Genomic DNA, 21,542 nt, shown 5'->3' on the forward strand with positions numbered 1-21,542 from the left:
TATAGGTGAGAAATTGACTTGTACCAAAGCCACAGTGTCAGCAAATGGATAGAAGCAAGACTCAAACCAGACCCAGTCCTCCTGCTGTTCTGAGTAAAGAAAGACAATAAATATATGTTGGATGTGGAGTGAATTGAAGGAAACATTGGGAATGGAGGTCTCAGTCCCCTGCAATGCATTCTGGGGTGGGGCTAGTAGCAAAAAAAAAAAAAAATCACATCGTAAATTAAAGAGTCATCTCCTGAGACAACTTTCTGGCTCTTCTGTTTGTAGTTGCCTAATGTTTTTTTTAAAAAGCTTTTTTTGAAGTTCTAGGATATTTCCTCTGAGATCTGTGTATGATGAGGAAGAGGCAAGGCTGATATCTTAGAAGTATTTTATCCTTCCTGATGCGATCTCCTAGCAAAAATATATTTGTTCCAACTGCGGCAGTGACTTCATTCCCTTCACCCTGTGGCCCATGCACAGCTTCCTTGACTCACATCTGGCCTAGCCAGTGAGAATGGACAGCATATTAAAAATATCAAAGAAACTCAGATGCTCCCCTGTGGAGTTTCCCTTCTTGTCCATAGTGAATGTCAGGACATCTTCACTCTCAAAGTTAAAGAGCACTAATAAACATGTATTGGCCCATATAAACCTTTCAGCACAGTTGGGCCCAGAATAGGAGCACCTCTGACATACCACCCCCACCAGTCCCACAGTTCTCAGAGCATGTTCTTTATTTCGCAAAATAGGCTTTTAGAGGTTTCCAGTCTCAGTGCAAGAGTAAAAATGTCACTGTAGGTATCTCATTTGCTTTAAGATGTTTCCTGATGTCCCTGTCTCTCATCAGCACCAAACAACTGGGGCATCATGATCAGAAAGATTTATAGCTGTAACAGCTTCATACTTAAAAATGAGACTGTGCCTCAAATTGTATTGGTTGACTTATAGAGGGAGGATTTCCCAACTTTTATGGCTCAAAGCTGCTGACAACACTTGTAAAAGTCAATGGTAAGGCTTTAGTTTAATAACTACCTTGGATTTTTTTTTTTTTTTTTGCTGTCAGCCCGCACTGCCGGCTTATAAAAGAAGCAAGTTCATAAGGGCATAATTTTAGGCAGTTTGCAACCACACCTAGAAAGTTGTGAAGCCCCCATCCTTTATCCCACACAGGAGTGTCAGTCATTAGAGTTCAGTGCCTTGAAAGCAAGCTTGTCCCTCTTTGTAAATAAATTTCACATGCAACCACTGTTAGTTATCCTGCACAGTGTTTTTAGTTGTGTTTTCTTTTCTTATAATGGGAAGTGAAAAGCACAGCTTCTGTTCCTCAAAGTTCCAGCAAAGACGATTTATTTATACAATGAGGAAGATGAACAGGGTCATTATTCCAAGTCATCCTTAAGCAGTTGTTAGAGTATATCAACTTCTCTTTGGCATGACAGCTACTTGGAAAGCAAAGGACAAAGTTTTGAGTGTGTGCATTTGTCCATTTATAGATGTGCACACATATACTACCACACATATACATATGTATGTATGTATACATGTATGTATATATCTCACATTTGTTCATTCTTCTCCATGAAACTAGTTGTCTTTATTGGCAATTTCATTTTGATATGATCTTTTAGCAAAGATATATTTGGTCTGACTGTGGTGATACCTTCTTCCCAAATTGAAGTGGTTCCCTTTACTCCATGGCCTTTGCACAGCTTCCTTGTGTCATGTCTGGTCTCACCAGGGAAGACAGGCATTTCCTTTTTAGCTTATAAAGCATTTTTTTTAGCTCAAAGTTATAGTGTATAAATATACATCCATGTTGCATGAATTGTTAATTTTTAAATTCTTCCAGTCCTCATTCCATGTTTGGTATCCTATTCAGACTCTTCTCATCTTCTGTTTGCAGTAGTCTCCCTAACTGGTGTCTCTACCTCTTCCCTCTGATTCTTCCTGCATAATACTAATTTTTTTAATATAACATTTTTGTCATAGGATCATAAAGTGTTAGAGTTACAAGGCACCTTAGAGATTCTCTAGCCCAGGTGTCCTTAAAATATTTTTTTCATGGACCCCTGTTTGTAGTTTGGGAAAGCCTATGGAATCATCAGAATAATGATTTTAATTGCATAAAATAAAATATGTGGGATTACAAAGGAAACCAATTATACTAAAATGCAGGTATCAAAATAAGTACATAGATTCCCAAGTAAAGAACCTCTGCTCTATTTTAAGTCTTGTTTTTGTTGTTGTTTGTTTACAAGTAAGGAGGAGAAGAGAGTGTTTGTTTAAGGTCACCCAACTTATTGAGTAGGAATGAAGACTGGAATCTAGATCTCTTAACTCTTCATTCAGTGCTCTGTTAACTGTGTCACAGAATTTAAAAATTTGTGCAATGTGAATATATATTGTTGTGTACTGCTGAATTTAAGCAAAGTTAAAAATGTCCATTTTCCAGTAAAAGCAATTGGGTTTTGAAAATATGCCTAGTTATGTTAATATGAACTTGGTTGTTTTAGGAGGCTCTCAATGATTCTTTTAGACATATTTTCAGTCATTTTAGTCATGTGCAACTTTTCGTGATCCCATACAGATACAGAAGTGGTTTTCCAGTTCCTTCTTCAGCTCATTTTATACATGAGGAACCTAGGCAAAGAGGGTTAAGTGACTTGCTCAGGGTCACCCAGCTAGTAAGTGTTTGAGGCCAGATTTGCATTCAGGAAGACAGTCTTTCTGACTTCAGGCCCAGTGCTGTGTGCACTATGGCGCCACCTAGCTGCCCTTCTTTTAAACACATCTGATGTGCCTTTCTCCTGTTTATTCACTTCCTATTCTTGATCATTTTGGGTCTATATTCCCCAATCTTGGCTATCAGTTCTCACCACAATATGGTGAGATATTATTACAATATTGCATTAAGTGACTTATCTTCTGTAATACGTTAACTGAAGGCTAGTCTTCTCATTGGATTACATGCATATACCTATGGCACCATGGTTATCTTTTATGTTCTGCTGAGCATGGGATTTATGATTAAAAGTTGGTGGGGAGTTATAATAATGAGAATGGTATAAAATTTCAGAAAGGGAGGGAACATAAGAACAGAATCACACTATAAGGTGCTTTACGTGCTCATGAGTAAGGGATTGAAATTAAAGTTATTAAAAGGACTTGACAACCTCTTTCCATAACTCCATTCCTGCTAAGTACTGTTTGAATAGTTACCTAAAATTGTCATTTCTTTGCCTTCTGGATACATTTTCTTCTCAAGTGAACATATGACTATTTGGATGAGCAGTTTCAGAGCCATTATTCTACTCAGATACACAAATGGATTTTTGCTGATTTCATTGATGTAGGGGTCCCCTCCAATGGTACAGATCGAAGCCCATCCACTTTTACCCATGCTGTATAGCTTCTGTCCATGTCTTTCCATAAGTTCACTTCAGGAGGCCCACTCAATATGCTGGGGGCTTTTTTTACTTTCTCAGCACATGTCAAAGATACCAGTGGAGCACTTGGAATGTTCATCTGTCATCCCTCACTGTCATCATGGCACCAACCCATTTTTTGTTGTTGTTTTTTTTTTGTTTTCTTACTCGTACTTTTCCCTGATGACAAGTTTTATTCTATGTCTTCTTTGATGTTCCTTACTTATTATAGTTTGTGTATACCCACTATACACAACACCATTACATGTTGACTTTTATGTTTTGATGGTGGCCACTAACAAAGCTAGCAGTCCACAGACACTGCTCTGAAACTCCAAGATTGCTTCTGGAGAACATGTAAGCAGGTGGTCCCAGTCTTATGAGGCTCTCCTAGTTTCCCTTAGGCAAGTAAGAATTGCACATCTGGACCCTACATCCTAAGAATATCACAAGTAGCCTTATTGTCACGATGAACTGATATTCTAGAATCTACTGATAATTCTCTGAGCAGTCCTACCAATTCTGTCACAGAAGCATAAGAATGTTACCCATCTGCATTGTATCCCCTGGTGGTCAAATACACATGAGTGTCAAGAGGCACACAACCTGATAGTTGGCCTCTTAAAACCCATCCTATCTGCCTAGGAATAGCTACCATTCTGAATCCTTGATTATTTCCCTCCTGCTTAATTATTTCCATTTCTACAGCCCACTCTCAAGTTGTCCGTTCTCATGGGAACTAAGAGCCTATGGATAATTGAAGCCCCTAAATAATACCCAAGCTTCATGGTTGTTTCGATCCTTTTTCCAATTAGACTTTCAGCCAATATTACTAACAAGGAATAAATGGTTTGATTTGTTTCCCCTTCCATTCCCCTTGTTCATCCTCTGATAGAGGTGCTAATGAACAGTGCTGTGGTCAGAAGGCTGACAGCCAGAGAGGAGAAGCAGAAGCCAAGGGCCTGCATAATGTACCAGCTAGATTGATTATGTCAGCCTCTGAACAACCAAGCATCGACCATATTAGGAACAGTTATTTTACAATCACTTCAATCTGACAAGCATTTACTAAGTGCTTACCCTATGCCAGGCACTGTGTTAGGTGCTAGGGAATTCAAAGACAAAAACTGAGAACAGCCCCCACCCTGAAAAAACTGATATTCCCCAAGAGGGAGGTGGGAGAAGGGGTGGCATGTATGCAAATAAAGTTAGACAAACTATATACAGAATAAAAACAAAGTCATGCAGTCTTTGAGTGAATGATAACAACTGGGGAGATCAGGAAATTTCTTGTATGTGGATTGGCACCTGAGCCAAACTTTGAAGCAAGCTATAAAGTCTGTAAGGTAGAGCTGAGTACAGAGGGGGATAGTTTCTTGACAAGGGTAAGAAACAGAATTAGGCATCCTCTTTTCCTTTTAAGTTCTTCATCCACCTGCTTTATCAAAGAACAACCAGTCTGATTCTTTACTATTCTCTTTCTGGCCCCACCTAATGCAACTAGTTAGTAATCTTTTACGCTGCTGACCAGCACTATAGGCTTCTCACCCATCCCCTAGCCCTGACCTGGATACCCACAATTTCTCCCCTTCCTTTATTCTGCTTCTTAAAGACAGCACGCTCCAGCATGAATATACAAATAGAAAGCAATTATTAAGCACTTAGTGTATACAAAGCACTGTGCTGTGCACTGAGTATACAAAGAGAAAAGTCTGTCTGCTGTCCAGGAGCTCATGTTCTAATGGGGAAGCAGCACATATATAGGAGGTTTCACCTGTAAGTCAGATGCAACAATCCCATAGTCCTTAAGGTGCAGCAACTAAGCTAATGGTAATACATCATCTTTACTGTAATTTCCACTGATGAAATCAGTTCAGTTTCTGATGGTAAACTGTTTGACAGTGCCAAGGCCTTTGGTAACAAGAACTGTCTTCTGTGTCTCCAGTAGCTGGAACACCACAGAAAGGATTGCCAGGCTGAATCTCCATGGGAATTGCTTCTTGTACTGATGACTGTGGGGGGCTGAAATAGAAGCAGAGCACGTGAACGTCTTTGTTGTTATACTTTCTCCACTGCCTCACCATGTCCCACAAACCATAGGTCTGCAGAGGTACCTCATGTGCCAGCATCTTTGCCTCCCTTGCTAGCTAGCATGAGACAGCTTCCATGCCTTTCCAACTCTCTCCACCCTTTCCTTCCTCTCCTAATTCTCAGTCCCACTTGCCAGATTCACTCTTCTCTCAGCATTTCCATTTCCTCCCTCTCCCTTGCCTTCTCTTTGTGTAATGCCATTTTCTAGTCCACTAACTTTCTGTTCTGTGAGTGAGGCATGATGTCTCTGGGAAAACAAAACCAAGACACAGGCTACGATCAGCAAAACAAATGAAATCCCTCTGAAATTGACTCTATTTATTCAAACCTATTTTTTCTTCAGAAAGGTAGTTATTCTGTGGTTTGTCTTTTATAATGAGTCCTGTTGTAGCTAACTCAATTGTAACTTTAGATGGGACTGCTGCTTTTCATGGTTAAATTGAAGAAGCTAAAAAGGGCTTATTAAAATTAATCTAGGTATACCAAATCATTTGTTTCGGGTATGTCCTTTATATCAATGCTTGATAATTCCTAGCAGGGGAATATTGATTTTAAGTCACATGGGGCTATGCCTGCTTCTTTGAATAAGCTGTCAATAACATTAAAAGCTTTCTCAGATATGAACATTTGCAAGCACTTACTGGCTAGTGCAGATGAATTGGATGAATGCCTTTCTGGTGTTTTTAGTTTTTCTTCACTGTTTGTTAAACAGTTGAGATATTTGTCAGGAATGTCACTGACAAAGGAGCACAACACAATATGTTATTTCAGTTATGCTCACGCTCAAATCATAAGCACTTGCTTTCTTGATGGATCATGTCCATAGAACTTGACACTCCAGTTCCATTCCAGTCAATCAGTCAATCAAATTTATTAAGGACCTACTATTTGCCCGGCAGTGTGCTAAGTGTTGGGGATATAAAAAGACAATCATGCCCTCCAAGGACCTCACAATCTAGTGGGAGAGACAATAGACAGATATATAAATGTGTGTGTGTGTATTACATACATATATAATATATGCACATATATGTGATAAATAGGAAGTAATTAACACAGGGAAAGTACTAGAATTAAGAAGGGTTGGGGAAGAATTCCTGTAAAAGGTGGGATTGTCGTTGGGAACACTCTTCACAAAAGGAGAAAAGGACAGGTCAAAGTTGGCATAGCCTTCCACCACATTATTGGGTGGAACTCACCCAATAATAGCCTTCCACCACATTATTGGGTGGAACTCACAGTGATCTGGTGGACAGGAGAGAAAACTCCAGTACTGGTGCTGTCTCCACAAGGCAAGAAACCCCAGCCCTATTAATATAGGAGTGAGTCAAAGCTCCCCCGACCCAGGACCATGGAGTTTAGGATGTAGGAGAACAGCTCATGAAAAGAGCTAAAAAGCCTTGATGTAGAGAGCGTCCCCACAGTCAACAGTGGAGAGGCCCCATCTCTCCTTGCTGCTTTTGTTTTTCTCCTTTGTATGCTTTCCTTTCAACTTCCCTGCTCACATGAGCCTTTCTCATTTTTTCTTTTTTGAAGTTTTCTACTGACATTTGAATGTCAATAAAAAAGCCAGCTCCTTTCTTTATTATTGCTGTCACTTGGGTAATTCTCCCGATTTAGGATTACTTTTTGTGGCCTGCTTTATTTGAACTTTTCAAATGCCCCACACTGTATTCTGTAAAAATGTCAAGCTCTTTGTAAGACGAGGCCTCTTGGTGGCTGAGTTTGGGAAGCGTGACCAAGAACACCACCAAACTTCTCTATGTTTTTGAAGAGTTTCACTGGGCCTTGGGATCTGGTTGGTGTGTGCAACTTTCCAAGCAAGGTCTCTTGGAGCTTACTGCATGTGTTGAGTAATAAAGGTAATAAGGTACACTAGATCAGATGCAGTTTTCTCTTTTAAAAAGCTATAAATGTAGATCATTAGAAACCATGAGAAGCATGCATGGCAGTGATATTCATCTGAAATTACTGTTTGATCTTTTTCCATGTCTACCCTGCCCAAATAAAGTGCTTTGTTTACAAATAGAGTCTTTTATTTGGCAGAGTATCATACTCTAACGTGTTGCTTAGAGATTTTTCATTTTCTTTTTAAAGACAAAGTCAAGTTTGTCATTTACCACATCATAAGTATAATCATGACTTACTTATCCAGCTTTGTAAAAGAAGGTGTCCCAAATAAATGAATTTTCCAGATAACTTGCCGCTTGCCCTTTTATGTGCCAAGTCTTTGGTTTTTTTTTAAACTTTTACCATTTTGGATGAAAATATTCCTGAGGCAAGTTAGGTGTTTCCTTGCGTTCCTAAATATGGTGTACTAAGCATAATTTAACCTTTTTTTGATTGGCCAACATCGTCATTGTAAATATTAATTTTTTTCTTATTTTAATAACTTTTTTGTTTTCATATATCTTTATTTCCAAATTTATCCCTGCCCCTCCCCATGCAGTCAGCAATTCCTTGTAACAAAGATTAAAAAAGAAAGAGGTGGAAAAAAGCAATGAATATCTACTATTATATTGTGCCATAATAGAGTAATGCCTTGAAGTTTGCCCTGACGTTAAAGAGTCCCACATGGCTTTGTTCTTAGAGTTCATTTGTATGCTTGCTACAGTTTTTCAGTTTCCTTCATGTATTGTCAATTGTCACTTCTAACAGCTGTCAGCCATTCACTGATTTATGTTATATACATTTGTTTTGGTGAAGATTGAGGATACCCCTATACCTTTTCTTCAAACTAAAGCTTACTTGGGAAAAGTTATACTTTTTAAATTAACAAAAAGAAATATGTAGAACTGAGTTCATTCAGGACCATAAATTTTTATGTTCTAATTATATTTCTCAGAAACTTGTAGTTTTCCAGGGTTTAAGTCCACTTTCTACTTATATGACCTTGGACACAGTCACTTCACCTTTGAAGGCCTTAGATTCCTCATTTGTAAAATAAAGGAGTTGAGTTAGATTCCCCCAAAGGTCCCTTAGATCTATGTGATCCAGTGATCCTAGTTAGAATATGGCACCAAATGATTATATGAAATGATATTTCAACATAATGAATTTGGTTATTTTCAATCCTTTATTCTACAATATTTCAGTACTTTGATGGAGCTGTGGACTCATCAATATGGGTATTATCTGAAACAGTACATATCATTTCCCATCTATGGCAAACCTTCCCCAGCTCCTCTAAATTTCAGTGCCTTTACTCTATCAGTTATTTCCTGTTTATCCTCTTCATAGATTGCTTTGTATATATTTGTTTTCCCCCATTAGATTGTAAGTTTCTTGAAAGCAGGGATTGTCTTTTGCCTCTTTTTGTATCCCCAGAGCTTAGTACAGTGCCTGGCATATAGTAGGTGCTTAATAAATGTTTACTAATTGATCTAGTCCATCTTACTCTTTGTGATTTATGTTCATTTTCTTTCATGAGTCCTCCCTAGTTCATACTGCCAGAATATTAGTGGCCTTTCTTTTGATTATTTGCTGTTGCATACATACCAATAAAGTATACACGCTGTCCATTTATTATCCCTTTGCCTTGTTATGAGATTAGCCTACCCCTCTGTCGAGTCATATGTCTCTTTGATGATATGTTTTATCCATTTTCTGATTGGATAGTTCTTTAACTCATCATGTTCTCCATGCATTTCTCCATTATTATTTGACTTGTTCGTAACTTTAATTCTTTGGAAACTATGGTTCATGTACAGCCATATAGCATCACTGGAAGAATACAGGTTATAAAAGTAGTGCTTTGTTTCAGCAGAAGCTTAGTACTGTTAATGCTCTTAGAATCACTGTACAATTTCACAAATGTATTTAACCCATTCTCCTCATTGTGCATCTACAATATCCACCCAAGATTTATGCACTTGATGTACCAACCTCTTGGGCTGACCTTGGATCTGCACACTCTTTTCATAGGCACTTGTTTTTCATAGGCATTCTTCTTCCACTTGTTTTTTCCTGTGTAGATAGTTAGACTGAACTCTCTTGAGTGACTTGGTATTACATTTAGAAGTCTGCAACATTCTTGGAACTGATACAAACAGCACAATGTTACCCACAAATGGGAGCATCTGGAGAACCTCACCATCTATATAGAATTCCTCTACCATCTGAATTCCACACATTTTCCATGAAAATGGTAAATACCTTTGGCAAGCTTTATGCCTTGCTGCTTTAATCAGGGGATCATTGAATAATTATCTCTCATTTTGCACCTCTTAAGGAATCTTGCATAATTTTAACATATGCATTGAAAATCATCCTTGGGAGACATTTTTAAACATTTATAACCAACAAATAGAAAACATGGAGGCTGAATCTTAATTTCTCTAACCTTATAGTCAGTTGTGTGACATCTAAGATAAGGACTGCTCTCATTTAGGAAAGCCTTTCTCTTCTCTTCCATATTTCCAAAAAGAAAGCACTTGATAAACTGTGTAAATTATTCTCGTGACTATTTTCTAGAAATAAGAAGTTAAATATAATGCCAGTTTCAAAAGCTTCTTCTACATTGGCTGTGGAAACTCATTATGGTAACTCTGTACTTCACATTGCTATTCTGCTTGGCTTGAACTCAAGGGCTCATTTTCCTCCTCCTCCCCCTACCCCCCTTAACTAGAATAGCACTCTTCATTCCTTCTCCTTCACCTTCTTTTTGTTGTATTGTCTTCTCCCATTAGATTGTAGGATCCTTGAGAGCAGAGACTGTCTTTCTTTTTCTTGTTTGTATCCCCAGTGCTTACCACAGTGCCTGGCACATAGTAGGCATTTAACTGTTAATTGAATTGAATCAAACTATTGCCTCTTTAAGAGCGGAGGAAGCTAGGTGTTATGTTTATAACTGTTATCTTATGAGATCCTTCTCTTTATGGAGTCAGAGGGAAGTGTCTATGAATTTCATTTTGATGTGTGAGATAAACTAGGGAGAAGATTTAGAGAAAGAAGATAAGAACTTTCATGTTAGAACTGTTATTTTATTAAGAAATATAAAAAAGATAATTTTATAGGGGGGGTGAATCTAAAGAGAGTCAGAGCAGCTTGAGAGAAGCTCTAGTTTTATTAAGTTCAGTTTTATTGTTACATCTGGAAAGACTGAGAGAGAAGAGAGAGAAATAAGATGGAGATATCTTTTCTCTTCATGAAACTATCCTAACTTTTATCTTGCAAAAGAAGATGTAGAAGATTCTTGTGAAGAGACATTTTGTTAACCTGAATAGGGGGCAAGTTGTGTTCTTAGTAGCAAAGAGAAGTCATTTGCTGTTGTAGTGAGATTTGTGGTGGATCTGGCTGTAATCTTTCTCACAGATAAAATATTTTCAATGATTACATGTCTTATTTGATCATTAATTCCATTTTAGACAAATTAAAAATTCAGTAACTTTAACATTTGCTTAATTCTAGGAGATTAAGAGATTTAATGGAGAGTATGAATAGCTTCTAGGGAAAGGAAGTCTCTCTAGTTTGTTAAATAAATATTGATGAATGAGGGCTTAGGTGGTTAATTGAAATCCAGTAATTAATGAAATATCCAAATATCCCCTTAGCTTACTTTAGAATTCATATGATAAGGTTAAATATTGTAATAAGCCAAGTAGCAGGCTGAGGTTTGACCTACAAGGGAGTGTGGTGGACTCTGATAACCTTTCTACTCATGGGAGCATATGTGTTAGTTGTTGATAATTTCTTGACTCTATAATACACTCTTTATAATATTCGATGTTTAGTCAGTTATTGTGAATATATTTATATCCATTTAAAAATCCTTCTAACAGCTCTGCCCCACATTTATCTATTTAATGTACCTTTTTTAAAGCAATACTTAGTTTCCCTGTTATCTATAATAAACAATGGGCAGCTAGGTGGTGCAGTGGATAGAGCACCAGTGCAGGAGTCAGGAGGACCTGAGTTCAAATCTCACCTTAGACACTTGACACTCACTAGCTGTGTGACCTTGGACAAGTCACTTAACCCCAACTGCCTCATCCTGGGTCATCTCCAGTCATTCTGATGAATACCTGGTTACTGGATTCAGATGGCTCTGGAGGAAAAGTGAGGCTGGTGACCTGCACAGCCCTCCCTCACTCAAAAACAAAGTCAAGTGCAAGCCATGTCATTATTTCTCTGATGGCATGGTCTTCTTTGGCAATGAAGGACGAACACAAATATTATAAACAATACAAGTCACAGAAGAGAGTATCATAGGATTGAAGATTTAGAACTGCAAAGGACCCTAAATGCTCGAAGGGATAAATAAATAGGATTTTTCAAGAAGCACTGATAAATGAGATTTTACAAGATATCAAGGATATTTTTTTAATCTTTTCAGGAACATATATATTATAGTATGTGTTAGAATTTTTTCTTGTGGAATTGGTATGGGCTATACACTGGCTGACTTGGGCTCAAACTTTTATTTTCTTCTCACTATACATATTTAACAATCTGTAGTGTGTCACTGTCATTGAAAAATAAATGAGTCCATAATTTTCCCTCTACTGTATTTAGTAGAGGAATAGAGCTAGTACCACCATTATTTCTTAAACTTGTTAGGGATAATATACATTTCAGCATTATAGACTGATACATTTTAGCGTATGAAGAAAAAGTACGTCTAGTTTTCTTGAAACATCTGTTTGTCTTTATGATAAAATCTCTCCATGAGATAATTTTAAAACAATAATTAGATTAGCTACATATTTCCATTCCTTAAAGAAATTCTGTCACTGTTCTAGAGTTCCAATCTTTCTCACTTTCACAAGGAAGCATTTCGAAACTTGATTTTCTAATACAAAGAGCTGGAAGAGACCTAACATAATATTTATCCATTGACCCCCTCATTGTCAGATGAGGGGACTTTTCAGTTCTGTGTTTGAGATTTCTTGGACTCTTTCTACATTCAGGCAATGAAAATAGAGAATTGGCAATTAGTGATTAATTTGGCTGACCTAGAGACCAGTGGCATAGTGGATAGAGATCTAGCTTCAAAGCCAAGATGACCTGAGTTCAAAATCTTACCTCTGAGACATATTGGTCATGTGACCCTGCATTGCTCTAGGCAACTTTAGAAATTGTAGAAAAATGCCAAACTATACTGTTAGAGGGAGTTTCCTCACTAGAGAGTTCCTTAGACCAGTGAAATCACAGTTGCAGTCCCTAGCCTAGGACAACAGTACCACCTAATACAGATTGGGCCTATGAAATTATGGGCCAGAATTATATATAGATGAGGATCATGTTACTGTTTGGCTTTTAGATTTTGCCTATAGAGTACATGTTTTATTTTTGGAGGTTTATGTTCCAGTCCATTTGATTCTGACAGAAAAACAATTGAATAACATTCAGTTTGTTTTTAAATCTCATTTTCCTGGTATTAAAAAACATAGTATTTCTTTATCCTATCCTTATTTGACTATATTCACAATAAAGAGCCAGCAGATATTTAAATCAGCAATAGATAAATGACAACAGACAGATTTGCACCATTCCTCTTCCTACATGTCTATCTCAGTTTGTGACCACTCTTAAGGGTAGTAAAGGGAGGTATGCCTGACAATGGTAATTTACTAAATTACTTACTTGTCTTTGACTCAGATTCTGAATACATTTGACTGAGTACTTAAGCATGGTAGACAGATCCAGATCTGTTCAGCAATGGGACTCCTGCCATCAGACCTTCAGTTTTGTGAGCCATGGGGTTGTCATCATCAGGGGAAATCGTGCTCGCCAGACATTTTTTTCCCTTTATCTTCAGACATAGACAACTGAAAATTATCACTTGTATGGAGAAAGTCCTGGTCCCTTGCTGCTGTTTTAATGACTTCCTTCATCAAAATCAAGTAAGACACTCATGCTTAATTTGTCATTGTACAAGTTAATGAGATTTGGCATCCTCTCCTAAGGACTGGGGAGGTGAAAATAGGGGGAGGGCAGGTTTTCATAATTATTAAGTTGTCATTACATGATCATTAATATTTTTAAGTGTCTTGTGTCAGAGAAACCATTCTTACCCCCCATAACTGTGTGTCCTTAAAACAGATGCCACTCAGAAAACTTAGAGAAGATTGCTGTGGGAAAGAAAGCAATTGAAGCCAGCCCTGAAGTAGGGAGGAAGGCTCCTTCGGGAAATCTTGGATGACATGATATTGTCAGTAATTCTTGGTTTGGGGGAGTGAGATGAAAAGGAATCCTTTCAATGACTATATTATAATTGTGTCAAGAATTACAAGTCTCTTGTTATTAAGGACCTTAGTAGTCAGTGCTGTAGCAATCCTTGTAATCTGTGCAGTCCTGAAAGACTGACATGTTGGATTAATGATACATGATTGTAGCATCACAGATTTAGCTCTGAAAAAGACCTTAGAGGTTTAGAGGCCATCTCAAGGAGCGGTGTCAAACTCCAGTAGGAACAGAGGTTGCTGAAAACCACATGTTCACATTGTTTATGTTCTACTGTATTTGTATTTATTTTGTTAAATATTTCCCAATTACATTTCAATATGGTTCAGGCAGCACTAATGACTCCAAGATTGAACAGTCTCCTCATTTTACAAGTGCAGAACCTGGAACTTAAAGAAATCAAGACCTTTTCTATGGTCATATAAGTATGTAGTGGCAAAGCCAGAATTCAAACTCAAGTCCCTTGACTCCAGAGCTGATTGATAGATAGATAGAGAGATGGAGAGATAGATAGGTAGAGACAGAAATAGTGTGTATGTATATGTATATATGTGTGTATATGTATATACATAAGTGTATATATCTCATATATACATATATTTTACATACTCCATCGGGGTAGCTAGGTGGTGCAGTGGATAGAGCACCAGTACAGGAGTCAGGAGGACCTGAGTTCAAATCTCACCTCAGACACTTGACACTCACTAGCTGTGTGACCTTGGGCAAGTCACTTAATCCCACTTGCCTCATCCTGGGTCATCTCCAGTCATCCTGATGAATATCTGGTCGCTGGATTTAGATGGCTCTGGAGGAGAAGTGAGGCTGGTGACCTGCATTGCCCTCCCTTACTCAAAACAAAGTCGAGTGCAAGTCATGTCATCATTTTTCTGATGGCATGGTCTTTGTCAACAAAGGACAAACACACACATACTCCATCATTCATGTTTATAGGTCATAAAAAAGAACACAAACTTTGAAGAATATAACTTTATCTGTTATGCTGACATGAAATGATAACTCTATCTTCTGTGACTTTGCAAAGCACCTTGTAATGATGAGATCTGTAATGAGCAAATTAATTCCAAAATGTTTTACCTTTTTCTTTTAAGCACGAAAGCTTTGTTTTTTAAGTTAGCCTGATTGCACTGGTTTATCCTTGTTAGAACATGTATCATATTTCTTTGTTTCTAATTTGATTTCTTGGAAATTATTATCACTAGAATAAAAGAAGTCTTTGATTTATGCATGATGGGAGCAGGGGAAAAGAGTAAGGAATTCTAGTTCAGGAAATGATCTGAGAACACTTTACTTCAGGAAATGATCTCTTCTAATTAATTTCACATTCCATTCTAAAGCAACCCTTCCCATGACTCCATAATTAGAGAGATAATATCCAAATGTGGACATGTGGGGAAATAATATCCTTCTGTGGGACTTCTAGTCTCCACCCACACGCACTAAGTTAGCTTGTTTTATTGTCGCCTTTTCCATTTGAATGAAATTTACTTAAGTAGTTAAGTAAAATCACAAGTAATAAAAAAACTCAGTGATTCACAAAATTTACAGTTTCAGAAATTTCACTGTAGGAAAAAGTTTTCTGTTTATATGTGGGTGACTTGTGAACAAGACAAGTCCTTTGTAGTATGCTTATGGTAAGCCATTCCATCCTCATCAGTTCCCCATGACATGTGAACTTAGTCACTTACAGTGACATTTCCACTGCCTTAAAAATGCAACTGAAAATATTGATATGACACATAGCCCCTCTCCTATGTCTGATAGACTGCTTGGCTTTTAGATGAGTTTTTTTCTAATACATATAAAATGGATCAGTGTCTGATAAGCCAATTTTCCAGAAATAAAAACATCCATATTCTTATTATTACTTCCAGATGATGTTTATTAAATACTCTACCCCCCAAAAAACCAAATATTGTAGCCATTGTACTCAGGCTTATACAGTTTCAAAAAAATAGAAGAGAGTAGAACTCCTGCTGTTTAAGAACCTCTAAGGTATAAATTTTTTACAAAAAGCATATATCTGAAAGTATATAAGCTACAAGTTACATATACAGAGTTGCAATGTATGTAAGAGATCATCTTGTCCAATACCCATGCTTAAATAAGTCAGAATTTGAACCCAGGTCCTCTGGTGTATATGCGTATTAGTGAAATCTCTGGGTCAAAGGATATGGACATTTTAGTCACTTCATTTGTAAAATTTCAAATGGTTATGCTGATTCACGGCTCTACTAGTGGTGTTCTGATGTGCCTATCTTCCCACAACCCCTCCAAAACAGACTATTTCCTGTCTTTGGTCATCTTTGCCAATGTATAGGGTCTTAAGTACAACCTCAAGGTTGTTTTGATTTACATTTCTCTTATTATTAGTGATTTGGAACATTCTTTAATGTGGTTAATGGTTTGCAATTCTTTTGAGAACTGTTCATATCCTTTGACCATGTATGTATTAGGGGAATTACTTTTGGCTACCATGCCCTTATCTGAGAAACTAGATATAGAGCTTTTTTTTCCTCATTTGATTGCTTCTCTTCTTGTCCTAAATATATTGTTTGTGCAGAAGCTTTTCAATTTCATATAACCAGAATTATCTATTTTGTATCTTGTAATTGTTTAGTTTTTTTAGTTAAGAACACTTTTTTAGTTAAGAACATATCTCTCACCTATAACTCTGAAAGATAGATGATCTGTTTCCTTTCTAATTTTTTAATATTGAAGTCATATATAAATTTGAAATTGTTGTAGAATATGGGGGAAGATTTTGGTCTAAGCCTAATTTCCACCAGACTACTTTCCAACATGCCAAGCAGTATTTTTTAATGAAATGGAAAGTTCTTTCCTAAGTAATTGATTTTTAGCGTTTATTGAACTTTGGGTTAATGAATTTTATTGTTTCTGATTCTCTTGTCTAGTCTAATCTAATGCTTTTAGTGACTAATAATTTATATAAAGTTCAAGATCTAGAAGTGCTGTTCCTTCTAAAGTATCCCTTTGGTATAACATTAACATTAACATTACTGGGAGCATTGTATGTGTGTATGTATGAGATAAGTACATATGATACACACAAACACACGTGTGTACACACACACACATACACACACATAAAGGGCAACTGGGTGGCACTATGGATAAAATGCCTAGGCCTAGAGTCAGGAAAACCTAAGTTCAGATATGGCCACAGAATCTCACTAGGTTTGTTACCCTAGGGAAGTTACTTAACCCTATTTACCTCAGTTTCCTCCTCTGTAAAATGAGCTAGAGAAGGAAATGGTGAACCACTCCAATCTCTTTGCTAAGAAAATCACAAATATGGTCACAAAAAATGCACACAACTGAAACAACTGAACAACAACTATCTATCTATATGCATATACATACATATATACATATATACATACATATGCATACACACACATATATATTTTACACATACACACATAATGTACTTGTCTCCTTCATTGGAATATACTCTTCTTGTACGTAGCTATCTTTTTCATTCTTTGTACTTCTAGCACTAGACCCTAGCACAATATTTGGCGTCTAGTTGGTTCTTAATAAATGCTTGTTGATTACTTAACATGTGCCAAATCAGCCATTAGATATTTATTGAGTACCTACTATGTATCAAAAGCATTATACTGAATGCTGGGGACTACAAGAGAAGTTGAAGATATTGTCCCCATTGATTTCATATGAAAATGGTGCATAGGTGAGACAACATATTTAGAAGTTGATTTCCTTGCAAAAGTGCATTATCCTATACCTTTTCCTTTGGGTGTCATGGAAGAAAGAAAAAAACCCTGATTCAGAATCCTTACTGACTTAGGAACTTTGTCTTAAATTCTTAAACTGGATTCTGTGAACTTGTTTTTGTCTGTTATGAAAACTACATTTTAATATCATTGATTTCCTTTGTAATCCTATGTATTTTATTTTATGAATTTAAAAACTTTATTCTGAGAGTCCACAGCCCTCACCAGACTGCCAAAGAGATTCATGATACAAAGAAAGTGAAGAAGTCCTGCTTGAAGCTAACTGAAAGATTTTGCCATCATTTTCTGCTCTGAATAAGCTGCATGTTTCCCCCCCAGCAGTTCATGCCATGTTAGTCTTAATAATTACTTGCTATAAAACGGACTTTAGAGAGGGCTCTGATTATCAGGACCTAAAACTTTCCCTCTTTGGGCATACTTTGATGTTAGCCAATAACTTTTCAGAGTGTGCACCATTAAAGTTGAGGCTGAAATTGTATTTGAAATGTTGCTGGGCCTCAGGTTTCTTTATTTATTGTCATTAAAAGTGGTATTCATCAGGCACATAACACAAAACCATGTGTTCAGTGTGAACAAAATGTCAGCAAAAACATGGTGAAGGACGGACTTTATCAAGTCATATTTTCATTGGTAACTTGTAATCTAATTAATCATAGATCCCCATTCCTAGAAGTCTGATACAGTTTTAAGCCACAATAATATTCAACCTTTCTTAGCTCTCTGTGGCCAGCACTTTTTAGACCTGCCCTCTTCATAAGCTATCAACATTTCTCTGTGGGATTGAGGTTCCTGTTTTGACAGGGTACTTGCCATATACCTATTTCAGATGTCCTCTGCTCTTTCATGGAAAATGTTAACTAATTTAATATATTGCTCATGTCAGAATTAAGTCCCCAGAAGTGATGTAACAGAATTATACAAAAGTTTGTTCTATTTATCACCACTTAATATGAAAATGCTATTTTAGTAGGGACAAGGAAATGGACCCTATAACTTAAATTTTGTCAAGTGATCATGTTCACCTAAAAAAAAAAGTTAGCTATCATTTTTGTCCCTTCCCCAATTATATCATTGTCCACAGTGTGTCAAATGGTAAGGTAAACATTCAATGAGACATCTTGTTGTCTGGCAATACAGATTGACACATAACACATGTCCAAAGTCCAAGGCACATTTCAACATAGAGAGCAGAAGGAAATATTTCAAATGTGTTTCCAAATATATAATTAAAATGTAGGCACAAAGTATCTTGAAATTTTCTTTTCTTTTTTGGGGGGTAATGAAGCCAAATAATCAATAAAGTATTTATTGAGTGCCTTCTATTGAATACCCAGCAGTGCTTTGGAAACAGAAGTGGTATCATGTGTGGCTAGATTTGTGGCTAGACTCTAAGGAAGTGTTTTCATGACTTCAGAAGCACCCAACTGGGAAAATTAGGTGGCACAGTGGATAGAGCACTGACCCTGCAGTCAAGAAGACTTGAGTTCAAATTGGCTACGTGTGACCCTGGGCAAATCACTTAATCCTGATCTCCTCCCAAAATACACAAAATAAACATAAAAGCACACAACAGAGGCTGTTCAGTGTCTAACAGGGTGACATATGTCACTGCTTATACCAGTGAATCAAGGAAGCTAGAATTTTGAGTCTGAATGACCGCAGAGATCATCTCATGCAGCCCTCTCATTTTAGAGATGAGGAGACTAAAGCCTAGTGACATTAAATGACTTTCCGATGGTCTCACAAGTTCTAAGAAAGAGAACTAGAATTCAAAGCTAGGTCTTAGGATTGTAAATCTAGTATTATTTCCACTTGTGAGGAGAGGTGCCCTTGCCCCATTTTTTTTTACACTTGAATAGAACTGTTCCTCCCAATCCCACAGGGCCTTTGTGCACAGCTTTCGCAAATGTATTTTGCTAAGTATTTCTGCCTTGGGTGCAGACATGATTTTCCTGGCAAAGGTTTGATTAAGTCGGTTTTGAAACAATTCTCTCAAAACTCTTTGATTACTGAAGCCTGGCTGCAGATGGCTTCCTCAGTATACATATGTATACATGTATGTGTATATATATACACATATACATATACACATGCACATACACATATACATACACATATATACATATACACACACATATATATACACACACTCACACTCACACACATATGAAAGGGTAAAGCTTAGTTAAGTGAAATATGTTGAGAGACCACTTGGTTAACAAAATGAATAAAGATCCCCAGTATTGCTGGGTAGTGTTCACCTATTTTTATGGGGCCAACTCCTAGTGATGTTAAGACTTCTTGAGGGGCATGTTTGTGGCTCTTTTCCTTGGAGAATATCTAAGATGGGTTGGGTCAGTGGGGCAAAAAGGGCTTTTTTCCATCATCATCTGAAAGGAACTGGGAGCATGATATAAAGGAAATAAAGATTCTGGATGAAATCAGAGGCCTTGGGTTCAAGTTCTGCCCCTTCCATTTATTACCTGTGTAACCTTGGGCAAGTTGCTTAACCTCTTTTAAAGTCTATTTCCTCAATAAGTGGGTTGGACTAGATGACCTCTGTTCTAAATCTGTGATCCCATATCTTATGACTAATTCTTTCCTGGTGACAGGAGGAAATTCGTGACACCTAGTTAATGGTATCAAGTATCTTAGTGATTTACCAATTAATCAGCAAGTCTTTCTTGTGCCTGGCACCACTGGAAGGAGAGTGAGGGTTACAGAGGCAAAAAAGAAACTGTCCCTGACCTCAAGGAGGGGGGAAACATGAACATATTTAGGTATATGTAAAAAATATGGGGAGAGGATTGCAACTAGACCTCTTAGTTATCAATATAGATGAACTTCTTCTGCCAATACAGATTGGTACCTTCAATATAAAGCCTTGGAGACTTGCCCGTGGGCACTAAAAGGTTAAACCACTTGCCTGGGGTCAAGAAATCAGTGTATGTCAGAGGCTTAAGGCAGGTCTTTTTGTCACCAAGTTATCTTTCTATCCACTGCACCACCATGCCTCACAAGATTTCTAGATTATAAATGAGGTAATTTGGAGGTGGGAAGGCAGTTTTAAAGAGTTGGTGCTTGTGCTGAATTCGGAAGATTATGGATCCTAAGAAGTCCATTTTGGGGATGGAGGGCATCCCAGGTGTGAGGGACAGCCAGGGCAGGGGCCCAGACTACAGAACACTAAAAAGGCCATTTGGTTAGACCAGAAAGTATGTGAAAGGTCTTATGTGTAATGAGGCTGGAAAGGTAATGTAGCAGCAGGTTATTGACAGCTATAGGGAATAAAGGCATTTCTGTTTGACTTCAAGAATAAGGGAATTAAAGGCTGGTTGGAGCCTCATTTCCGGAGTCTTGATCTCTCAATTTCAGGACTGTAATTCTAGACCATGTATGCAATGACCTTGTGTCATTTCCTCCACAAACAATGTGACATCCTAGGCATTTATAAAGATCCCCCATCTTACAGCAGCCAAATATGGATAGCATTAGCACAAACATAACATTTTTGTATGGTCATGTATGTGGCACATAGCAGGTACTTAGCAAATGCTTATTGACTAATTCATTTACGCCTGTGTTCTATGAACAAGTCACTTAACCTCTTTGGCCCTCAGGTTTCCCTTTATAAAATGGGAGGACTGCACTAAATGTTCTCTAAAGTCCCTTTCAGCATTATCTTATGATCCTACAATCCCCATTTTATAGGTAGAGGCAACATGATATAATTGGGGTGAAAAGAATCAGGACACCTGGGTTTGAAATCCAGTTCTGCCATTTGGGGTTGTCATTTTATTTTGCTGGCAATCAGTTTCTTCATCTGACCATAGTCAAGACCAAGAGTGGGGAACCTGCGGACTTGAGGCCACATGTGGCCCTCTAGGTCCTCTAGTGCAGCCCTTTGACAGAATCCAAACTTCAAAGGGCTGCTGCACTTGAGGACCTAGAGGGCCACATGCGGCCTCGAGGCTGCAGGTTCCCCACCTTTGGAAGACCATGTCACTTCCCTGCTCTGTGAGTTCCAGGGGCTTTTTATGACCTTTAGGACCTAATA

General features: G+C 37.6%; 1 protein-coding gene and 1 long non-coding RNA gene across 4 annotated transcripts in view; one reads left to right on the forward strand and one right to left on the reverse strand.

Moving 5' to 3' along the window:
• The window catches only part of FRY (FRY microtubule binding protein), a 566,260-nt gene that overhangs the window by 8,977 nt on the left and 535,741 nt on the right, over positions 1-21,542 (forward strand). The window lies entirely within an intron of this gene.
• The window catches only part of LOC140505667 (uncharacterized), a 75,493-nt gene that overhangs the window by 8,581 nt on the left and 45,370 nt on the right, over positions 1-21,542 (reverse strand). The window contains exons 5-6 of one of the 3 annotated variants that reach the window (XR_011967598.1): positions 9,390-13,257; positions 3,208-5,435 (exon numbers count right to left, since the gene is read on the reverse strand). This is a non-coding gene — a long non-coding RNA (uncharacterized lncRNA). Of the gene's footprint in view, positions 1-3,207; positions 5,436-9,389; positions 13,258-21,542 lie in introns of those variants that run through there. The other 2 variants (XR_011967600.1, XR_011967599.1) reach the window with 2 other exon arrangements.

This window comes from Notamacropus eugenii, chromosome 5 (assembly GCF_028372415.1).
Source record: "Notamacropus eugenii isolate mMacEug1 chromosome 5, mMacEug1.pri_v2, whole genome shotgun sequence".
Classification (NCBI taxonomy): domain Eukaryota; kingdom Metazoa; phylum Chordata; class Mammalia; order Diprotodontia; family Macropodidae; genus Notamacropus; species Notamacropus eugenii.